Source organism: Saimiri boliviensis, chromosome 8 (assembly GCF_048565385.1).
Source record: "Saimiri boliviensis isolate mSaiBol1 chromosome 8, mSaiBol1.pri, whole genome shotgun sequence".
Taxonomy (NCBI): domain Eukaryota; kingdom Metazoa; phylum Chordata; class Mammalia; order Primates; family Cebidae; genus Saimiri; species Saimiri boliviensis.
In genome coordinates this window covers 65023489-65046823 of record NC_133456.1, presented here as the reverse complement: position 1 = coordinate 65046823, position 23335 = coordinate 65023489, and the positions used below count along the sequence as shown (strand labels likewise).

Genomic DNA, 23335 nt, shown 5'->3' with positions numbered 1-23335 from the left:
AAATCACTGCCCTCCTAAGCCATGTTACCTGTCGTCTACTTCAGTTGGTTGTGTGGACTGAATGAGAAAGACCCTGAAAAGCTTGCAGAAGAGCACTTAGCAATAGTAAATCACCTAAAAGATGTGAACAATTATGATTATAGTGACTCAGAGCTAGTATGACATTCAGTTAAACCTGCGCTTTTTAAATGCAGCAAATAGGTATTTACTTCATACGGCAATTTCTCAAAAACGTAAAGGGTATGCAATTTCTCATAAATGAAATGCCTTTGAACTAGAATAATATCCTTTTTGTAATCTGATCCCCTTTCATTAGTATTTTTCAACAATACTTTTTAAAATTTCTTAGTGAATTAGGCAAAAATTTTTTTGAGAATCAAATGAAAGAAAAGTAACGAAGTGTGTACTTCTGCTTGTATTTATGAAAATTGATGTATTTTGAAGATAAGAACTGATAAATGTATCCAGAGACTAAATTAATGGAGGGGAAGGGCAAAACAAATTAGATTACGTGCATATATATATGCATGTCACATTGTCGCATGCTGGTACCTCTAATGCCTGACTCATGGCCAGCCTGGAAAATCTTTCTCTCTCTCTCTCTCTCTCTCTCTCTCCACACACACACACACACACACACACACACACACACACACACAGGCACACATACCACCTATTTTTCTGGTTACCTATTTCTCATCTTTTGAGAAGACTTCTCTGATGGTTCCTCATCCCCCAATACCTCAGGTCCCCCTTAAACAAAACCTCATAGCACCCAGTACTTCTATTTTTATCACATTTACAATTTTAGTCAAAAGCTTAATTGTACATCTGTCCTCTTTAAACCACCATCACCTTTTCCACAGTCTATGCTGGAGCTTTCCAAAGAGAGACATTCAATAACTCACATTTGCAACATAATTCACATTTGCAACATGGCTTCATACACACACACACACATAATACTAGCAAATTATATATATAGTACTGTGACTATATATGTGTATATATATAGTGCTTGTTTGGTTTCAATGGGTCTCTAGTTCTAAGGGAGAACTTAGAATATATGAGCTGCAGTACAAAGAGCTACAAAAGTTTTTGTGGGGAACTGTGGAGGTAGGGAGGGCTAGAGAAAGAACTATCTAAGGAGAGACTGGAAAGAACCTTTTTCAATATTTCACCATTTCCAAGACCCCAGTCTCCTTTGATCTTAGCCATGTCCCTTAGGATCCTGAGTACTATAAATTAAGAAGGAGATTGTTGAGATGACATGGGATTTTATTACTAAATGCAATACTCACACCAGGAGAATCAGGCCAAGCTCAATCCCAGCCTAATTCAGGGAGAAGGGCTTTCATCAAGGTTTTCTAAGATCTAATATCATACAGTTCCCAAAGAATTGCTATGAAATCCATCACCTTCAGACTTGAAAGCCCACCCTCCTTAGTGGGAGCCTTGGAAGAGGTGAAGTGACCATTATTAAGAAAGACGGATCCGACTTTCAAGATGGCCGCCTAAGAACAGCTCAGGACTTCAGCTCCCAGTGAAAGTGCAGAGGGTGAGTGGACGCCGCATTTCCAGACGAACTCTTATTGCCCACAGACCAGGAGATACCCAGGCAGAGGGGTCGCCAGTGTCGCAGTCCCAGCCGGTGCGGCTGTTTTGGCCCCCGCGGGGCTGATTCCGCCCGCGCGGCTGCTGTGACCACTCCCTGTTGCTGCGGTTCTCCGTACAAAAGCCACTGGTCTGGGAGCCCTCTTAGCTGGCGAGCAGAGCCTTGAGACGGCAGAATAGCCCATTCATCTGAAATAGCGAGCCAGGCCAGGAGATTCCTAGGCAAAAAATCCGCCAGGAGCCGGCGCCGCGGTTCGAGCCGACTCCGTGAGTCGCAGCACGGGAGATCCCGGCGCCTTTTCAACAAGCGACCGGAACGCGGGGTCCTTCAACTTAAAAGAAAAGACTCTGAGTCAGGGAGCCAGGTGATCAGGCTCGGTTGGTCCCACCCCTCCACCCCCAACAACAACGAAAACAAAAACAGTAATTGGAAACCCTCTGGGTTGAGCCCTTCAAACCAAGCACAGCTGAACCTGGACGGTCCGGCTCCGTGGGGGAGGGGCTTCCGCCATTACTGAGACTCTCCACCGCTAAGGAGGCAGGCTGCCGTTGCCGAGGCAACCTGCCACAACAGAGAGAGTCCGCCATAACAGAGGCGGGGCCACCATTGCCCAGACTTCTAACTACGCCCATATAAAAAGGACTACAGGGAAGAGCTCAGGGCAGCTGGGCGGAGCCCACAGCAGCTCAGCAAAGCCCCTGCGGGCAGGCAGTGGCTAGGCGTGCTGCTAGCTGGGCGGGTCCGACCTGAAAAAAAAAAAAATCAAAAAAGGCAGTAGTGCAACGGAAACTCATAAAGCTCCAACTCCCTGGGACAGAGACAGACAACAGGTGGATAAACCCACAAAAATGGGTAGAAACCAGCGTAAAAAGGATGAAAACTCCCGAAACCAGAACACCTCTCCTCCTAAAAGTGATCACAACTCCTCACCAGCAAGGGAACCAGACCGGATGGAGAAGGAGGGTGATGAAATGACAGAATCAGACTTCAGAAGATGGGTAGTAAGAAACTACAATGAGCTAAAAGAACACGTTCTAACCCATCGCAAAGAAAATAGGAACCTTGAAAAAAGATTGGACGAACTGCTGACGAGAATGGACAGCATAGAGAGGAGAATAAGTGAATTGATGGAGCTGAAAAACGCAACACGAGAACTTCGTGAAGCATGCACAAGCTTCAACAGCCGAATTGACCAAGCAGAAGAAAGGATATCAGAGGTCGAAGACCAACTCAATGAAATAAAAAGAGAAGGCAAGAACAGAGAAAAAAGCGCAAAAAGGAATGAACAAAATCTTCAAGAAATGTGGGACTATGTGAAAAGACCTAATCTACGTCTGATAGGTGTACCTGAATGTGATGAAGAGAATGAATCCAAGCTGGAAAATACTCTTCAGGATATTATCCAGGAAAACTTCCCCAACCTAGCAAGGCAGACCAATATTCAAATCCAGGAAATACAGAGAACACCACAGAGATATTCCTCAAGAAGAGCAACCCCAAGGCACATAATCGTCAGATTCACCAGGGTTGAAATGAAAGAGAAAATGCTAAGGGCAGCCAGAGAGAAAGGTCGGGTTACCCACAAAGGGAAGCCCATTAGACTCACAGCAGATCTCTCAGCAGAAACCCTACAAGCCAGAAGAGACTGGGGGCCAATATTCAACATCCTTAAAGAAAAGAACTTTCAACCCAGAATCTCCTATCCAGCCAAACTCAGCTTCATAAGTGAAGGAAAAATAAAATCCTTTGTGAACAAGCAAGCACTCAGAGATTTCATCACCACCAAACCTGCTCTACAAGAACTCCTGAAAGAGGCTCTACACATATAAAGGAACAACCAGTACCAGCCACTCCAAAAACACACCAAATGGTAAAAAAGCAGCAACACAATCAAGAATCTGCATCAACTAACCAACAAAACAGCCAGGTAGCATCAAAATGACAGCATCAAATTCACACATAACAATACTATCCCTAAATGTCAATGGACTAAATGCCCCAATCAAAAGACACAGACTGGCAAATTGGATAAAAAGCCAAAACCCATCAGTGTGCTGTATCCAGGAAACCCATCTTACATGCAAGGATACACAAAGGCTCAAAATAAAGGGATGGAGGAAGATCTACCAAGCAAATGGAGAGCAAAAAAAGGCAGGAGTTGCAATTCTCATCTCTGATAAAATAGACTTTAAAGCAACAAAGATCAAAAGAGACAAAGAAGGACATTACATAATGGTAAAAGGATCACTGCAACAAGAAGAGCTAACGATCCTAAATATATATGCACCCAATACAGGAGCACCCAGATACATAAGGCAAGTTCTTAATGACTTACAAAGAGACTTAGACTCCCACACAATAATAGTGGGAGACTTTAACACCCCATTGTCAATATTAGACAGATCAACCAGACAGAAAATCAACAAGGATATCCAGGACCTGAACACAGACCTGGAACGAGCAAACCTAATAGACATTTACAGAACTCTCCACCCCAAATCCACAGAATATACATTCTTCTCAGCACCACATCACACCTACTCTAAAATTGACCACATAATTGGCAATAAATCACTCCTCAGCAAATGCAAAAGAACAGAAATCATAACAAACAGTCTCTCAGACCACAGTGCAATCGAGTTAGAACTCAGAATGCAGAAACTAACTCAGAACCGCACAGCTTCATGGAAACTGAACAACTTGCTCTTGAATGTTGACTGGATAAACAATGAAATGAAGGCAGAAATAAAGATGTTCTTCGAAACCAATGAGAACGAAGACACAACATACCAGAACCTCTGGGACACATTTAAAGCAGTCTCTAGAGGAAAATATATAGCAATGAGTGCCCACATGAGAAGAAAGGAGAGATCGAAAATTGACACCCTATCATCAAAATTGAAAGAGCTAGAGGAGCAAGATCAAAAAAACTCAAAACCTAGCAGAAGACAGGAAATAACTAAGATCAGAGCAGAACTGAAGGAAATAGAGACACAAAAAACTCTTCAAAAAATCAATAAATCCAGGAGCTGGTTTTTTGAAAAGATCAACAAAACAGACAGACCACTAGCCAGATTAATAAAAAAGAAAAGAGAGAATAACCAAATTGATGCAATAAAAAACGATAAAGGGGATATCACCACAGATTCCACAGAAATCCAAACCATCATCAGAGATTATTACAAACAACTCTATGCACATAAACTAGTAAACCTGGAAGAAATGGATAAATTCCTGGACACCTGCAACCTCCCAAGCCTAAACCTGGAAGAAGCCGAAACCCTGAATAGACCAATAACATGGTCTGAAGTCGAGGCAGCAATAAAGAGCCTACCACCCAAAAAAAGCCCAGGTCCAGATGGGTTCACAGCTGAATTCTACCAGACATACAAGGAGGAGCTGATACCATTCCTTCTGAAACTATTCCAGACAATCCAAAAAGAGGGAATCCTTCCCAAATCATTTTACGAGACAAACATCATCCTGATACCAAAACCCGGCAGAGACTCAACAAGAAAAGAAAATTTCAGGCCAATATCCATGATGAACATAGATGCAAAAATCTTCAATAAAATCCTGGCAAACCGATTGCAACAGCATATCAAAAAGCTCATCCACCATGATCAAGTAGGATTCATCCCGGGGATGCAAGGCTGGTTCAACATACGCAAGTCCATAAACGTAATTCACCACATAAACAGAACCAAAGACAAAAACCACATGATTATCTCGATTGATGCAGAGAAGGCTTTTGACAAAATTCAACAACCCTTTATGCTAAAAACCCTCAATAAACTAGGTATTGACGGAACGTATCTCAAAACAATAAAAGCTATTTACGACAAACCAACAGCCAATATCATACTGAATGGGCAAAAACTGGAAGCATTCCCTTTGAAATCTGGCACTAGACAAGGATGCCCTCTCTCACCACTCCTATTCAATATAGTACTGGAAGTTCTAGCCAGAGCAATCAGGCAAGAAAAAGAAATAAAGGGTATCCAAATTGGAAAGGAGGAAATCAAATTGTCTCTATTTGCAGATGACATGATTGTATATCTGGAAGACCCCATCATCTCAGCCCAAAATCTCCTGAAACTGATAAACAACTTCAGCAAAGTCTCAGGATACAAAATCAACGTGCAAAAATCACAAGCATTCCTATACACCAGTAATAGACTTCAAGAGAGCCAAATCAAGAACGAACTGCCATTCACAATTGCTACAAAGAGAATAAAGTACCTAGGAATACAACTAACAAGGAACGTAAAGGACCTCTTCAAGGAGAACTACAAGCCATTGCTCAACGAAATAAGAGAGGATACAAACAGATGGAGAAACATTCCATGTTCATGGTTAGGAAGAATCAACATCGTGAAAATGGCCTTACTGCCCAAAGTAATTTACAGATTCAATGCTATTCCCATCAAGCTACCAATGACCTTCTTCACAGAACTGGAAAAAAACACCTTAAACTTCATATGGAACCAAAAGAGAGCCCGCATAGCCAAGTCAATTCTAAGCAAAAAGAACAAAGCGGGAGGCATCACACTACCAGACTTCAAACTATACTACAAGGCTACAGTAATCAAAACAGCATGGTACTGGTACCAAAACAGAGATATAGACCAATGGAACAGAACAGAGGCCTCACAGGAAATACAACATACCCACAGCCATCTGATCTTCGACAAACCTGACAAAAACAAGCAATGGGGAAAGGACTCCCTGTTTAATAAATGGTGTTGGGAAAACTGGCTAGCCATGTGCAGAAAGCAGAAACAGGACCCCTTCCTGACACCTTACACCAAAATTAACTCCAGATGGATTAAAGACTTAAACATCAGACCTAATACCATAAAAACCTTAGAAGAAAATCTAGGCAAAACCATTCAGGACATAGGTGTAGGCAAGGACTTCATGACCAAAACGCCAAAAGCAATGGCAACAAAAGCCAAAATAGACAAATGGGACCTAATCAAACTCCACAGCTTCTGCACGGCAAAAGAAACAGTCAGTAGAGTGAATCGGCAACCAACAGAATGGGAAAAAATTTTTGCAGTCTACCCATCTGACAAGGGGCTGATATCCAGAATTTACAAAGAACTAAAGCAGATCTACAAGAAAAAAACAAACAAGCCCATTCAAAAATGGGCAAAGGATATGAACAGATACTTTACAAAAGAAGACATACAGGAGGCCAACAAACATATGAAAAAATGCTCATCATCACTGGTCATCAGAGAAATGCAAATCAAAACCACATTGAGATACCATCTCACACCAGTTAGAATGGCGATCATTAAAAAATCGGGAAACAACAGATGCTGGAGAGGATGTGGAGAAATAGGAACATTTTTACACTGTTGGTGGGAATGTAAATTAATTCAACCATTGTGGAAGACAGTGTGGCGATTCCTCAAGGACTTAAAAATAGAAATCCCATTTGACCCAGCAATCCCATTACTGGGTATATATCCAAAGGATTATAAATCATTCTACTACAAGGACACGTGCGCACGAATGTTCATTGCAGCACTGTTTACAATAGCAAAGACCTGGAACCAACCCAAATGCCCAACGATGATAGACTGGATAGGGAAAATGTGGTACATATACACCATGGAATATTATGCAGCCATCAAAAACGATGAGTCCACGTCCTTTATAGGGACATGGATGAACCTGGAAACCATCATTCTCAGCAAACTGACACAAGAGCAGAAAATCAAACACCGTATATTCTCGCTCATAGGCGGGTGTTGAACAATGAGAACACATGGACACAGGGAGGGGAGCACTACACACTGGGGTCTGCTGGGGGGAAATGGGGGAGGGGCGGGGGGTGGGGAGGTGGGAAGAGATAGCATGGGGAGAAATGACAGATACAGGTGAGGGGACGGAAGGCAGCAAAGCACACTGCCATGTGTGTACCTATGCAACAATCTTGCATGTTCATCACATGTACCCCAAAACCTAAAATGCAATAAAAAAAAAAAAAAAAGAAAGACAACTTGAATTTTCCATCGTAATCTTCTTTCTTGAACAGTACTGTTGTCCCCTTTGATATACACAATGGTTTATAAAGAGACCTGATATATACATTCACATCTCTCAATTTTAGATTTTATGCACCAAAAGAGTAAAGCATTCTTCCAGTTTGCCACTAAGACAGTTGTTTTTGGAGAAATTTAGCTACAGGAATGTTTGTACAAAACAGACATTTTCATTATTATTTGAAAATAAATATGAAGTGCTGTTCAAACTTTTACAAATATCAGACTTATGAATCTTCATATTAATTTTAAGTGATAGATTATATTATTATAAATCTAATTTTTAAAAGGGGAAACTTGAAATGCAGATAGGCTAAATGACTTGTTCAATGTCATGTAAGTAGTAGGTCAATGCCTCTAAGTGCTGGGCCATGCTGCCTCTGATTCTGCAAAGCCCACCTGACTCAGAGAGGTCCAGCTGAGATTAGAAGAGGGGTCATAGGTTTAAAGTGTCCGATTTCACTCATAATTTAACTTTCATAGGAGATGTTCACATGACTACTAATAAAACATATGCTAACACAATCAGCAGTTTAAATGAAACTGCTATGCATGAGATTTTAAAAAAGAAAATATTAACAACTCCTATTGGAATACATACACCTGAATCCTGAACTATAGACTTTAGCTTTTAGAATCCCAGTTTGATGCTAACATTAAGTAAAGATTTGCCATCTGCTATGTACTTGTTAAAATTATTTAATGCTAATAACTTATTAATTTCTCATTATAAATCCTATGAGGTAAGTGCTACTATTATTCTTACTTCACATATATGGAAACTAAAGAATAGAGATGTTAAATAACAACCCTAGTGCTTACTCACTTATGTACAAGTTTGAACCACAAATGGTATTTGCAAATTGATAATTTTGTACTATAAAATGCTTTAGCAAGTTCCTGGTTTTGTAACTCTCCAGCTCATTTTCAGATTAATATAGGCTGAAATTCTCAGTATTATTTAAGAAATTCCATTTTCATTCTGTTTTGTTGTGTTTTGTAGGAAAGAAGACAAGTTAAAAGAGAAAATGTTAAAGTGTTTCTTTGTTGATTGGCCTGAGAAAGCCACCACCAGTTTTGAATGTGTCAACTCTAGTCTATGAACCATAGCCAGACTTTAATATAATCTAGAAGAATTATTACCAGAAGGCAGTTTGGAGATTTTCTCATTCTTGACTTTCACTCTTTGAAGTTAAAATTGAATCTTTATTATGAAAAGATTGGTGCTCTTTGAAATCTTCTCATGACTCTTCCTTGAACTGGTAAACAATTTAGAGATCAAAGATTCTAAGAGAGTTTTCCTGTTTCCTTTCTATTCTACTATTTGAAACACATGTAAATGAGTACTCGTCAGTTAATAAGGTTGCAAAGAACTTGGGAACTATAATGTCAAATGTTTTATTTTAATCTAAAGTTCATGAAGCTCTCACTGAATTGATTCTGATTTGTTTTTATTTATGAATTATTTCAATACATCTTTAAACACCTAATGTGTAAAAAAATGAAAACAAAAAACTAATTTTCTGGGAACTTGGGAATAGCTATAACTGAGGTTTAAAGATGTTTGATTAACAGAGCTGCTATAAATCAGTTAGCTGGGAACAAAATAAAGTAAGTAAAGTCGTGTTGCAAATGAGAGTCATTGAATGTCACTCCTGGAAAGCTCCAGCAGAGATTGTGGAAAAGGTGGTGGTGGTTTAAAAGGGACAGACGTACAATTAAGTTTTTGACTAAAATTATAAATGCGGTTAAAAAAATCGAGGTACTGGGTGCTATGAGGTTATATTCAAGGGAGACCTGAGGTATTGTGGAGTGAGGAACCATCAGAGAAGTATTTTCAAAGAATAAGAAATAGGTAACCAGAAAATAGGTGGTGTGTGTGTGTGTGTGTGTATATGTGTGCGTGTGTGCGTGTGTGTGTGTGTGTGTGTGTGTGTATGTGTAGAGAGCGAAAGAGAGAAAGATTTTCTATGCCACCAGTCAGGCAGTAGAGGTACCATCATCATGTGACAAAAAAAAAAAAAAGAAAGATCCTGACCATTTAAAGACCTAAAACAACCTCAGGCCATTTCAGTGAGTAGGGGCCCAATTTTGATTCATTATATTCTTTGTTGAGTTCCTTTGAATGTTATTCCTAAAACAAGAAACACTGGTGGCTGGACTAGGGCATGGTAATGCAGATGGCAGGATGTGAGTATATGTGAGACACAGTGCAGAGCTTGAATCACTCAGTCTTTGGTCGATGTTCTAAATAGAACACATTAAAATCAAACAAATCAGATGGATTGTTATTTTTTGTAATATTCTTTCTCTTCACTATTTTAGGAATATAGTCATATAATTGTAAAGAGGTTTTTAACTTACCAAGTGCTTCTATCCTAACAACAATAAGAAATTACAAACACTTATTTGATGACTCACCTTGAGCTAGAACTGTGAATCTCAAGCTTAAAGAGCTTAAGTTCTAAGCACTTAATATGCAGGTGTGCTCTAACTTAATTCTCACAACTACCTTCTTAAGGAAGTACAGTTACATGCTCCATAACAACATTTCAGCCAGTGACTGACCACATATACAATGGTGGTCTCATAAAGTAACAGTACGTATGATGTTTTTACTATACCTTTTCTATGTTTAGAAACACAAATGCTATGATCTTAGAACTGCCTGCCATATTCAGTACAGTCACCTGCTGTACAAGTTTATATGCTAGAGGCAATGGACCATACACCATACTGCAGGTGCAGAGCAGGTTACTCCATCTAGGTTTGTGTAAGTAACTCTGTGATGCTTGAATGACAAGGAAGTCACCTAATGATGCTTTTCTCAGTGTACATCCCCTTCATTAAGTGATGCATAACTGTAATGCTATTACTGTCTCCTGTTTCATGAATGGGGAATCTCAGGTTTAAGGAGGCTAAGTGATTTACCAAGATAATGTAATGTGGTGGCTCAGGAGGGTTTCTAATTCTAAGTACTGCAACTGTCTCCAGCAAGATGTGAAATGTGGTCTGAAAAAGTTGATAAAGGTCTCTAGAGGCACGAGAAGTCTTCCTTCAATCAGGGAACCTGGCATTACCCAAATTGTCTACATTTATAGTAAGAGTCTCAGTAAATGATTTATTTCTAGGTTCTAACTTAATTCTTAAATCTTTTGAGAGACTCATTCTTCTATTGACTGGTGCAACCCACTAACAAATGCACTCACACATGCATGAAATATATGGAAATATGAAACAAATTCATGTTGAATATATATAATGTAAACTATATATATAGTGTAAAAATATATACTTGAATATGAAAAAATATGTATGTATTCATGTGTCCCCTAAGCAACTCTCACTAAAAGAATGCTCCATTTCCCAATATGATCTTTCTCCTTAGCTATTCTTGTAAAATCAAGTCCGTACCTCACAGCACTATGAAAATCCTGAAATAGATCTTAGGACATGACTCCTGTAATTTGTAAAAGCAGAAACTGGTTCCTATATTCTGAGCTATCAGCCTTAACAAAGAAGGAAGCACAAGGAAACACTGAGGCAGCTTTCGAAAGCATAGTATACCATCAGCAGCCAGCATGCAGACATGTACAAACTAGAGAATTGAGCATATAAAGTCATGGCTATTTCTCTAGTGGTCCAGCAACTGAATCTGCACTAGTGGATGGGTGCTACTTTTGGAGAATGAAAGGCAACTATGGCATTTTCTCTTTTTAAAAAAAGAATCTAAAAAATGCACCAACTAATCATTTCAGACGTCAGCTAGTTTAAGCTGTTCTGTGTTAGAGCATCAAATATTTATACTAAGCCATCATCACAAACTGGGAGACTTGTTGGTGGAATGATTGATCTGTAATTCAAGTAATCAATAACAATGGACTTGAAATTTTAATTATTGTGGTAATTCAGAAAATAAGGTGAGTGATTAATTTTTCAGTAAATTTTTATGGTTTGCATGCTATGTGCCACTTACAGTTCTGAAAACTAGGGAGTAACGAACAAGACAGGTATTTCCCCTGTGGTACACAGAAATCCAAGATGATCCTGTATGACTTAGGCCCTTGCAAAACCTCTTTCGCATAAAAGTGGGTGAAACCTGGAAATATGAGATAGCATTCCTGTGATCAGGCTATTAATCAACTGACTTCGAGTTAATCAAAAGGGAGTTGGTACTGGCTGGGCCTGAGCTGAGGCCCTCAGCCTTAAATCCACATGGAACTGATTTCTGCTGATTTCCTGAGTGAGCTTTCCAGAGGACCCTGATCCTCAGCTGAGAGGGACCCCCAGGCCCACATTTTGATTAAAGTTCTCTGAGACCCTGGGTACAGGATCCACTTAAGTCACACCTGAACCCTTTACCCGGGGAAACTGGGCAATGATAAATGTATCTTGATTTAAATAATATAGAAATTAAATAACAGCAATAGAAAACTAATGCAGTTCTTTGCTGGGACAGATGATAAAACTCTCAAGCCTTAAAAATTTCCCTTTCTTTTGTAATCCCCTTTCCCTTTGTGTTTGAGATTGTATTTCTCTTCATCTCTACGAAAGGTGTCAGGAAGGTGAGCAGAAAAAGGAAACACCAAAGAAAGGGGAAGAAATATATGAGCTCATCAAAGTATATGCTAGACAAAAGGAAATGAAGTCAGTAACCTCATTTTTCCCAGGATGATGAGCTGTGGTAGCACAATGATCAATAACATTAGCTTCAAAGCCATCAACTGACGAAATGCAAAACCAAAGGGTAACAGATAAGGCCGTCAGAAACACCAGTCCCCAAGAGGAATGAGTTCCAAATAAATGAAATGACCAACTTTCAAGATAGTTTATAGCAGAAACCAGACCATAGCAGGTAGATCCCCCTAGGGAAAAGGAAATTCAGGCAGAAAAGTGGTTTGGCAATGATATATACTGTAACATGGAAAACTAATTGGCACTAAATGTAAGAAGCAATTTTTACTTTAAGTGTTAAAAGTTTTTGTTCTGTTTGAAATTACACTTTTATCTTGGAAACTCACACAATGCCGACTTCAGCTGCCTCTGCTTCTAGATTTTCATTAAAACACACATGCTGTATGCAGTATTTTGATCTTGGAAGTGCTTGATATGTTAATGGTCTTGCTTTCTATTTGTGGACTTGGCATCACTCTTATTTGGTGGGCGTGATGAACCAAAAAAAGGCTGAATAGTGGGAGGACAGAATGCCCTTCACTGAACAAAGGCAAACGTTTCTAAACAGGCTATTATCTGTTCACTGAGCCCTGGGCAGGGAACCTATAGATATGAGAATTACAGTCGACTCCTGGGAGAGTAATCCTCTATTAAAAAACTCACTGGGCTTTTTTTCCCCCATTGCTTGCAAAAAATCCCTTGAATCAGAAACTCCTTAGAGGAGATCATGAACTCCTTTCTACTTAAAATCTCTCTGACAGAAACCCACAACACCTAAATGAAAAGAGAATTGAAGCTCTGCTGTGATGATCATTCAAGAGCTAATCTCAGATCCCCAGGCGCCTGTAAAATAAAACCCATTTTTAGTAGTATCTCGTATCTTCAGAGTCTCTTTAAACACAGATAAGCAAACCCGCAAAGACAATTCAGTTTAGAAAAATATTAGCCAATATGCAATAGTTCTGATAAAGGTACAATTAAGAAATATGTCTAATGTCTTGCTTTGACAATCATTAAAATCATGAGAAATATGTGCTCACATGAATATCAAATCTTAACATTCTACTATCGAAAGTCCAATATGGGAAAAGTCTGAGAGATAGGCATAGATACAAAATACAAGTGAATAAATGAATGAATGAAAACCTGAATAAATAAAAATAAAATGTCCTTTGCCTTTCATGTCCACACAATGAATTGAGACTTAGACATAAATGAGGAACTCTGATACCCAGCTGTACCTGATAGGTGTGATAGTGACATTCCTTGAAATAGACTCTGTATTAGTCTGTTTTGCATTGCTATAAAGGAATACAAGAGGTTGGATAATTTACAAAGAAATGAGGTTTATTTGGCTCATGGTTCTGCAGGCTGTATGAGAATGGCACCAACATCTGCTGGGCTTCCTTTAAGGTCTCAGGGAGCTTTTACTCATGGTGGATGAAAAATGGGGTGCAGACATGTCACATGGCAAGAGAAGGAGCAAGAGAGAGGGGATGGAGGTCCCAGTCTCTTTAAGAACTGGATCTCATATGAAGTCCTTACCACGGGATGGGCGTCAAGCCAGTCATTAGGGATCCACCCATATGGTCCAAAGACCTCCCACCAGACTCCACTCTCAACATTGGGAATCACATTTCAACATGAGATTTGGAAAGGAAAATATTCAAACTATATCATAGTCCTAGAGAAAAGAAAAATTGGTTCCTATTGGGAAAATCAGGATGCTTGGAGGAGATTAAAAGTAGGTTTGTGTTTTTATGGAAAGATGTTAGTTACTTTAGAATTCAAATAATGATTAACAATGTGTCAGATACTTTACTTAGTGCTTTTTAAATTAACTTTTGAGTTATAGATTTACATGTAGTTGTAAGAAATAATACAGAGAAACTCTGTATATGCTTTACCCAGTCCTTCCAGTGCTACTATCTTGCATAACTACAGTGTGATATCAAAGCAAGAAGTTAACATTGATACAATCCACTGACCATATCAACCTTATTTCACCAGTTACACATGCATTTGTGTGTATGTGTGTGCATGCTCATGTGTGTTTAGTTCAACTATTCTGTATGGGATAAATGGCAGGGCTATTCATTGTTTATATTAGACTTCTTCATGTAATGATACTTTGATATGCCTCTGGTTAATAACCCTGTCCTCCACCACTAGCCTCTCTGTCTCCAGTGGTTAAGTCCTAACCTTAGGTCCAAGATTAAGATAATAACTCAGGTTTAGACAATCAAAATTCTGTTACTTCTGGCCATGTGATAGGCACACTACAGAATCAACCAATAAAATTTTGCAAGTGTTGCTGAGAGAGTGTTTCCTTTTTCACTGAACATGACCTGAAATGTTCTACATACAAAAGTGATGGCAGTCATCTTGACACCTGGTGGAGACTGATAATGATACCAGCATGTAGGAGCATAGTTGGTAGATGGAGAGACACATTCTAACGATGTTGTTTAGACTCCAGAATCCAAAAAGGAGCCACATTTCCATTTAAGTGAGTCATATTCCTCTTTAACTGAGCCATATTCCTAGTTTCCTTAAACAAATTTAAACCAGGTTTTCTGGGATTTGCAGCCGAAGAATCCTCACTGGGACACAGGCACATTTTATTTATTTTATGCATTTTTACACATGAGAAAGTAGAGATGCTGAGATTGTAAAATAAATTGTTATTTTAAGGAGATCAGAAAGAGGAAACCCAATTTGTGCTGGGTTTCACCTAGGTGATCATCTAGGTGCTGTACCTCCAGGGTAAGGATATTCTACACTATGTCATTTGGACCAAATAAACAGGGGTTATATAAAATTCTTCATTTTATAGATGAGAAAATAAGTCTTAGAGATTAGGCAGCTAATAGTCATCTATTGCAGCATTATAAAAAATACTTCAAAACATAGTAGCTTAAACAATAATCATTTGATTTGTTTAAGCTACTATGGTTCTATAAATCAGCAAATTGGGCCTGTTCTTCTGCTTGTCTCTCCTGAAGTTATTCTTGTGGCTGCAGTTAGCTGGTAGGCTAGAGGGTGGTTGATAAGAGGGTTATTAGCTAGGATGGTCTATTTCTGATCGATGTGGTCATTCATTCTGTGCATGTCAACCAGAAATAGTGGTAGTGCAAGAGTGTCGACCAGCATGAGAGGACAAGCAGGCAAATGCTTTTCGAACTTTTGCTTGTGTGACATTTGCTAATGTCCTATTGGCCAACACAATTCACATGACCATGGCTTTTGTTATCATATTACATCTCTCAAATAAAAGAGAAAAGGGTTACCAGGAAGAGGGACTAGGAACTGGAAGATATTAGACAGTATTAAATAAAGTGAAAGATCAGGCTGTCAAAAAATTAGAGGAGATATTGGAGAAGCTTAGAGAAAGTGACATTCATGTATCTCCTAGCAGCAGTTGGAGAGGAGAAGAAGGACATGTAGGGAAGAGAGAAGTCTTCAATAGAGTATGTAGCTGCTTATGCTCCTGGAGTCAGGTGGGCTAGAGTACAGAAGAGAGGAACAGGAGTGGCCTGAGACCAGCTCATAAAACACTCAGAGAACATGTTGTAAAAAGTTAGCAATCTTCTGTCTTCTATGCCAGGAAACTATAGATTGCTTGGGCAACATGGCATTTCAAACTCTCCAAATTTTGTCTGTTTGCTTGTTTGTTTATTTTAAGACCAAGTTTTGCTCTGTCACTCAGGCAGGAGTGCAGTGGCTCAATCTAGACTCACTGCAACCTTTGCCTCCTGGTTCAAGTGATTCTTGTGTCTCAGCCTCCCGAGTAGCTGAGATTACAGGTGCATGCCACCATGTAAACTCTCTAGATTTTAACATTTCCTAATTAATTTCCCTTTTGGTTCATCTTCCCTATTGCTACTATGAAGGACTTATATTTTTTGATCATAGACTTTTTATACCTTTCACCTTAAAAAAAATGTGTACTTTGAAGTTATGAATATGTTTAAAATAACATTTTAAATTCATCAATTTCTATATAAAATGTAGAAAGTTATAGACATTTCTTATCTTTGGTCACCTCTAGGATTACCAGAAATGTAATTATGCAACTGCTAATAATTATAATCTCAGTTATTTAGCTGAGAGGCATATAAATTTTATAAGGCAATAAATCTTATTAAATGGTCCCTAGAGTATCAATTGATTCATTAACTTATAATAAATGCTTTTAAGAATTTCTGGGTAAGATGGCTGAATAAGAATAGCTCCAGTCTGCAGCTGTTAGCCAGACCAATGAAGAAGGTGAGTGATTTCTGCATTTCCAACTGAGGTAACTGGTTGATCTCACTGGGACTGATTAGACAGTAGGTGCAACCCACAGGGTGAGCAGAAGCAGGGTGGGGCATTGCCTCACCAGGGAAGTGCAAGCGGTGGAGGAACTCCCTCCTTAGCCAAGGGAAACCTTGAGGAACCCTGCATGAAGGACATCACCATCTGGCCCAGATACTATGCTTTCCTCACAGTCTTTGCAACCCACAGACCAGGAGATTCCCTTGGGCACCTACAGCACAAGCACCCTGCGTTTCAAGCACAAAACTGTGTCGTCTTTTGGGCAAACATTGAACTAGCTACAGGAGCTTTTTTTCATACCCTAGTGGCACCTGGAATACCAGTGAGACAGAACTGTTCACTTCCCTGGAAAGAGGGCTGAAGCCAGGGAGCCAAGTGGTCTTGCTCAGCAGATCCCACCCCCATGGAGCCCACCAAGCTAAGATCAACTAACTTGAAATTCTCACTGCCAGCATAGCAGTTTGAAGATGACCTGGGATGCAAGAGCATGGTGGGAGGAGGGGCATCTGCCATTACTACGGCTTTGTTTCCCCTCACAGTGTAAACAAAGCAACCAGGAAGTTTGGACTGGGCAGAGCCCACCACAGTACCTCAAAGCTTCTCTAGATGCCTCCTCTCTGGGCAACAGCCCCAGTCAGGGGCTTACGGATAAAACTCCCATTTCCCTGGGAAAGAGCACCTGGGGCAAGGGGCAGCTGTGGGCTCAGCTTCAGCAGACTTATACGTTCCTGCCTACTGGCTCAGAAGAGATCAGTGGATTTCCCAGAACAGTGCTCAAGCTCTACTAGGGGCAGACTGCCTCCTCAAGTGGATCCCTAACCCCTAGACCTCCTAACACAAAGACACCTCCCAGCAGAGGTTGACAGACACCTCATACAGGAGAGCTCCAGCTGGCATCTGACAGATGCTCCTACGGGACGAATCTTCCAGAGGAAGGAGCAGACAGCAATTTTTGCTGTTCTGCAGCCTCAGCTGGTGATACCCAGCAAACAGGGTCTGGAGTAGACCCCCAGCAAACACCAGCAGACCTGCAGAAGAGGAGCCTGAGTATTAGAAGAAAAACTAACAAACATAAAGTAATAGCATCAACATCAACAAAAAGGATGACCCTGCAAAAACTCCATTCAAAGGTCAGCAACAGCAAAGACCAAAGGTAGATAAATCCACAAAGATGAGGAAAACCCAGTGCAAAAAGGCTGAAAATTCTAAAAACCAGAATGCCTCTTCTCCAAAGGATCACAACTCTTCACCAGCAAGGGAACAAAACTGGATGGAGAATGAGTTTAACTAATTGACAGTAGTAGGCTTTGGAAGGTGGATAATAACAAACCCCTCCAAGCTAAAGGAGCATGTTCTGACCCAATGCAAGGAAGCTAAGAACCTTGATAAAAATGAAAGGAATTGCTAACTAGAATAACCAGTTTAGAGAAGAACATAAATGACCTGATGGAGATGAAATACACAGCACAAGAACTTTGTAAAGCACACACAAGTATCAGTAGCCAAATTGATCACGTGGAAGAAAGGATATCAGAGATTGAAGATCAACTTAATGAAATAAAGCATGAAGATCAAGATTAGAAAAAAAATAATGAAAAGGAACAAACAAAGCCTCCAAGAAATATGGGACTATGTGAAAAGACCAAACCTGTTTGGTTGGTGTACCTGAAAATGACAGGGAGAATGGAGCCAAGTTGGAAAACACACTTGGGGGTATTATCCAGAAGAACTTCCCCAACCAAGCAGGACAGGTCAACATTCAAATTCAGGAAGTGCAGAGAACACCAAAAAGATACTCCTCAAGAAGGGAAACCCCAAGACACATAATCATCAGATTCACCAAGGCTGAATTGAAAAAAAAATGTTAAGGGCAGCCAGAGAGAAAGGTTGGGTTACCCACAACGGAAGCCCATCAGACTAACAGCAGATCTCTCTGCTGAAACCCTACAAACCAGAAGAGAATGGGGTCAATATTCAACATTCTTAAAGCAAAGAATTTTCAAATCAGCATTTCATATCCAGCCAAACTAAGCTTCATAGGTGAAGGAGAAATAAAATCCTTTACAGACAAACAAATGCTGAGAGATTTTGTCACCACCAGGCCTGCTTTACAAGAGCTCCTGAAGGAAGCACTAAATATGTAAAGGAAAAACTGGTACCAGCCACTGCAAAAACAAACCTAGATGTGAAGTTCATCAACGCTATGAAGAAACTGCATCAACTAATGGACAAAATAACCAACTAGCATAATAATGACAGTATCAAATTCACACATAACAATATTAACCTTAAATGTAAATCAGCTAAATGCCCCCATTAAAAGGCACAGACTGGCAAACTGGATAGAGTCAAGACCCATAAGTGTGCTGTATTCAGAACTATCTCACATGCAATGACACATATAGGCTCAAAATAAAGGATGGGGAAAAATGTATCAAGCCAATGGAAAGCAATAAAAAAGCAAGGGTTGCAATCCTAGTCTCTGATAACACAGACTTAAATTAAACAAAGATTAAAAAGACAAAGGTCATTATATAACGGGAAAAGTATCAATGCAACAAGAAGAGCTAATTATCCTAAATATATATACACCCAATACAAGAGCACCAAATTCATAAAGCAAGTTCTTAAGAACTACAAAGAGACTTAGACTTCCACACAACAAAAGTGGAAGACTTTAAGAGCCCACTGTCAATATTGGACAGTCAATATTAAACTACCATCAAAGAATAATATAAACACCTCTACACAAATAAACTAGAAGATCTAGAAAAAAAATGGATAAATTCCTAGACACATATGTCCACCCAGGATTAAACCAGGAAGAAGTCAAATCCCTGAATAGACCAATAACAAGTTCTGAAATTGAGGCAGTAATTAATAGCCTAATAACCAAAACAATCCCAGGACCAGACAGATTCACAGCCAAATTCTACCAAAGGCACAAAGAGAAGCTGGTACCATTCCTTCTGAAACTATTCCAAACAAACAAACAGAGGGACTCCTCCTTAACTCATTACATGAGGCCAGCATCATCCTGATACCAAAACCCAGTAGAGATACAACAAAAAAAAGAAAATTTTAGGACAATATCCCTGATGAACATCTATGTGAAAATCCTCACTCAAATACTGGGAAACCAAATACAGTATCACATCAAAAAGTTTATCCACCATGACCAAGTTGGTTTAATCCCTGGGATGCAAGGCTGGTTCAACATACACAAATCAATAAACACAATTCATCACATAAACAGAACCAATGATGAAACCACATGATTATCTCAATAGATGCAGAAAAGGCCTTCAACAAAATTCAACACCCCTTCATGCTAATAAAACTCAACAAACTAGGTATTGATGGAATGTATCTCAAAATAATAAGAGCTATTTATGACAAACCCACAGCCAATATCATATTGAATGGGCAAAAACTGGAAGCATTCCCTTTGAAAACTGGCATAAGACAAGCATCCCCTTTCTCACCTATTCAACATAGTATTGGAAGTTCTGGCCAGGGCAATCAGGCAAGGGAAAGAAATAAAAGGTATTTAAATAGGAAAAGAGGAAGTCAAATTGTCTCTATTTGCATATGACATGACTGTATATTTAGAAGACCCCATTGTCTCAGCCCAAAATCTCCTGAAACTGATAAGCAACGTCAGCAAAGTCTCAGGATACAAAGTCAATGTGCAGAAATCACAAGCATTCCTATACACCAATAACAGACTTAAACAGAGCCAAATCAAGAACGAACTCCCATTCACAATTGCTACAAAGAGAATAAAATACATAGGAATACAACTATCAAAGGATGTAAATGACCTCTTCAAGGAGAACTACAAACTACTGCTCAAGGAAATAAGAGAGGACACAAATGAAAAAACACTCCATACTCATGGTTAGGAAGAATCGATATTGTGAAAATGGCCACACTGCCCAAAGTAATTTATAGATTCAATGTTATTCCCATCAACTACCATTGAATTTCTTCACAGAATTAGAAAAAACTACTTTAAATTACATATGGAACCAAAAATGAGCCCGTATAGCCAAGACAATCCTAAGCGAAAAGAACAAAGCTGGAGGCATCATACTACCTCATGTACTCTACTGCAGGATACTACAAACTCTACAGTAACCAAAACAGCCTGCAAGGTTACAGTAATCAAAACAGCATGATACTGGTACCAAAATAGATATATAGACCAATAGAACAGAAAAGAGGCCTCATAAATAATACCACACATCTACAACAATCTGATCTTTGACCTCAAAAAAAAAAAAAAAAAAAAAAACAAGCAATGGGGAAAGGACTCCCTATTTAACAAATGGTGCTGGGAAAACTGGCTAGCCATATGCAGAAAACTAAAACTGGATCCCTTCCTTACACCTTAACAAAAATTAACTTAAGACAGATTAAAGATTTAATATAAGACTAAAACCAAAAAAACCCTAGAAGAAAACTTAGGCAATACCATTCAGGACATAGGCATTGGCAAAGAGTTCATGACTAAAACACCAAAAACAACTGCAACAAAAGCTAGAATTCACAAATGGGATCTAATTAAACTAAAGAATTTCTGCCCAGCAAAAGAAACTATCATCAAAGTAAACAGGCAACTTACAGAATGTAAGAAAATTTTTGCAATCTCTCCGTCTGACAAAGGGCTAATATCCAGAATCTAAAAGGAACTTAAACAAATTTACAGAGAAAAAACAGACAACACCATCAGAAAGTGGGCAAAGGATATAAACAGACAGTTTTCAAAAGAAGACATTTATGTGGCCAACAAATATATGAAAAAAGGTTCATCATCACTGATCATTAGAAAAATGCAAATTGAAGCCACAATGAGATACCATCTCATGCCATTTAGAATGGTGATCATGAAAAAGTCAGGAAATAACATATGTGGAGAAATAGGAATGCCTTTACTCTGTTGGTGGGCGTGTAAATTATTTCAACCATTGTGGAAGACAGTGTGGTGATTCCTAAAGGGTCTAGAAATAGAAATGCCATTTGATCCAGCAATCCCATTACTGGGTATATACCCAAAGATTATAAATCATTCTCCTATAAGGACACATGCGCACATATGTTTATTGCAGCACTATTCACAGTAACAAAGACTTGGAACCAACACATATACCCAACAATGTTAGACTGGGTAAAGAAAATGTAGTACATATATACCATGGAATACTATGCAACCATAAAAAAGAATGAGTTCATGTCCTTTGCAGGGACATGGATGAAGCTGGGAACCATCATTCTCAGCAAACTAACACAAGAACAGAAAACCAAATACAGCACATTCTCACTCACAAGTGGTAATTGAACAACAGGAACACATGGGTACAGGGAGAAGAACATCACACATTGGGGCCTGCCAGGGGTAGGGGACAAAGGGAGGGATGGCATTATGCAGCAAACCACCATGGCAAATGTATACTCATGTAACAAACCTGCACATTCTGCACGTGTATTTCAGAACTTAAAGTATAAGACAAAAAATAAATGCTTTTAAAATGCAAATCAAATAATAACTGTAAACACCTCAGTTAAATGCCACCAGGATTCCCTTTTATATACCTCTACAAGAGATCTGTATTGTTGCTTCATTTTAAAGCAATGTGTTCATAAACATAGTCAATAAGATGTTTACTATAGTGGGAAGGGACACAGGATGTGCTGTGTAGGTATGTAGAGGGTTTGCTAATTTAAATTCTAGCTTAAAATGATCAATTTTAAATTATTCAACTCAGAATATCTCTTCAGAAGCAAATCTTTGTTCAACCACTCTGAAAAGCTACTTGACAATATTTCAAAGATGTCCTGTCCTTTCACCAACCATTTCATTTCCAGGAAACTCTCTAAGGAATACTCAGAAAACCATTCAAAACTATAAGTGTAAAGATACTCATTGAAGGCTGTGTGCGGTGGCTCACGCCTGTAATCCCAGCACTTTGGGAGGCCGAGGCGGGTGGATCATGAGGTCAAGAGATCGAGACCATCCTGGTCAACATGGTGAAACCCCGTCTCTACTAAAAATACAAAAAATTAGCTGGGTGTGGTGGTGCGTGCCTGTAATCCCAGCTACTCAGGAGGCTGAGGCAGGAGAATTGCCTGAACCCAGGAGGCGGAGGTTGCAGTGAGCCAAGATCATGCCATTGCACTCCAGCCTCGGTAACAAGAGTGAAACTCCGTCTCAAAAAAAAAAAAAAAAAAAAAAAAAAAAAAAGACACTCATTGAAGCTGTATTTTAAATATGTAGTGACATCTAAATCAGTTCTGTATTTCATTCTGATGAGGCATTATTCAGAAATTTTTAATGGTAATTTTAAAAAGTAGTTAATTACACAAAGGCAATACATATAGTGTATCACTAATGGTTTTGTTATAATATTACATTTTGGGTGAAGATATAAAACCATATTTAAGCTTTATTTCAATTTTATAAATGTATACTTATCTGTAAAAACAGACCAAAAGGAGTACATTAAATGTTAAGTGAGGTTATTTTGTATTATGATATAATAAATAATAATGATTATTTTATTTCCTTTGGTGGTTTTGTAATAGTTTTAAACTTTTTAAAAATTTACTAGAATCTACTAAATTTCTAATTTGGGGGAAATAAACAGGTGACTTGAGAGAGAGAGAGGGAGAG

At 39.0% G+C, this 23335-nt stretch overlaps 1 long non-coding RNA gene across 1 annotated transcript in view; it reads right to left on the bottom strand.

The window, feature by feature from the left end:
* The window catches only part of LOC141585262 (uncharacterized), a 172741-nt gene that overhangs the window by 33668 nt on the left and 115738 nt on the right, over nt 1-23335 (bottom strand). The gene's annotated exons all lie outside the window — the stretch shown is intronic.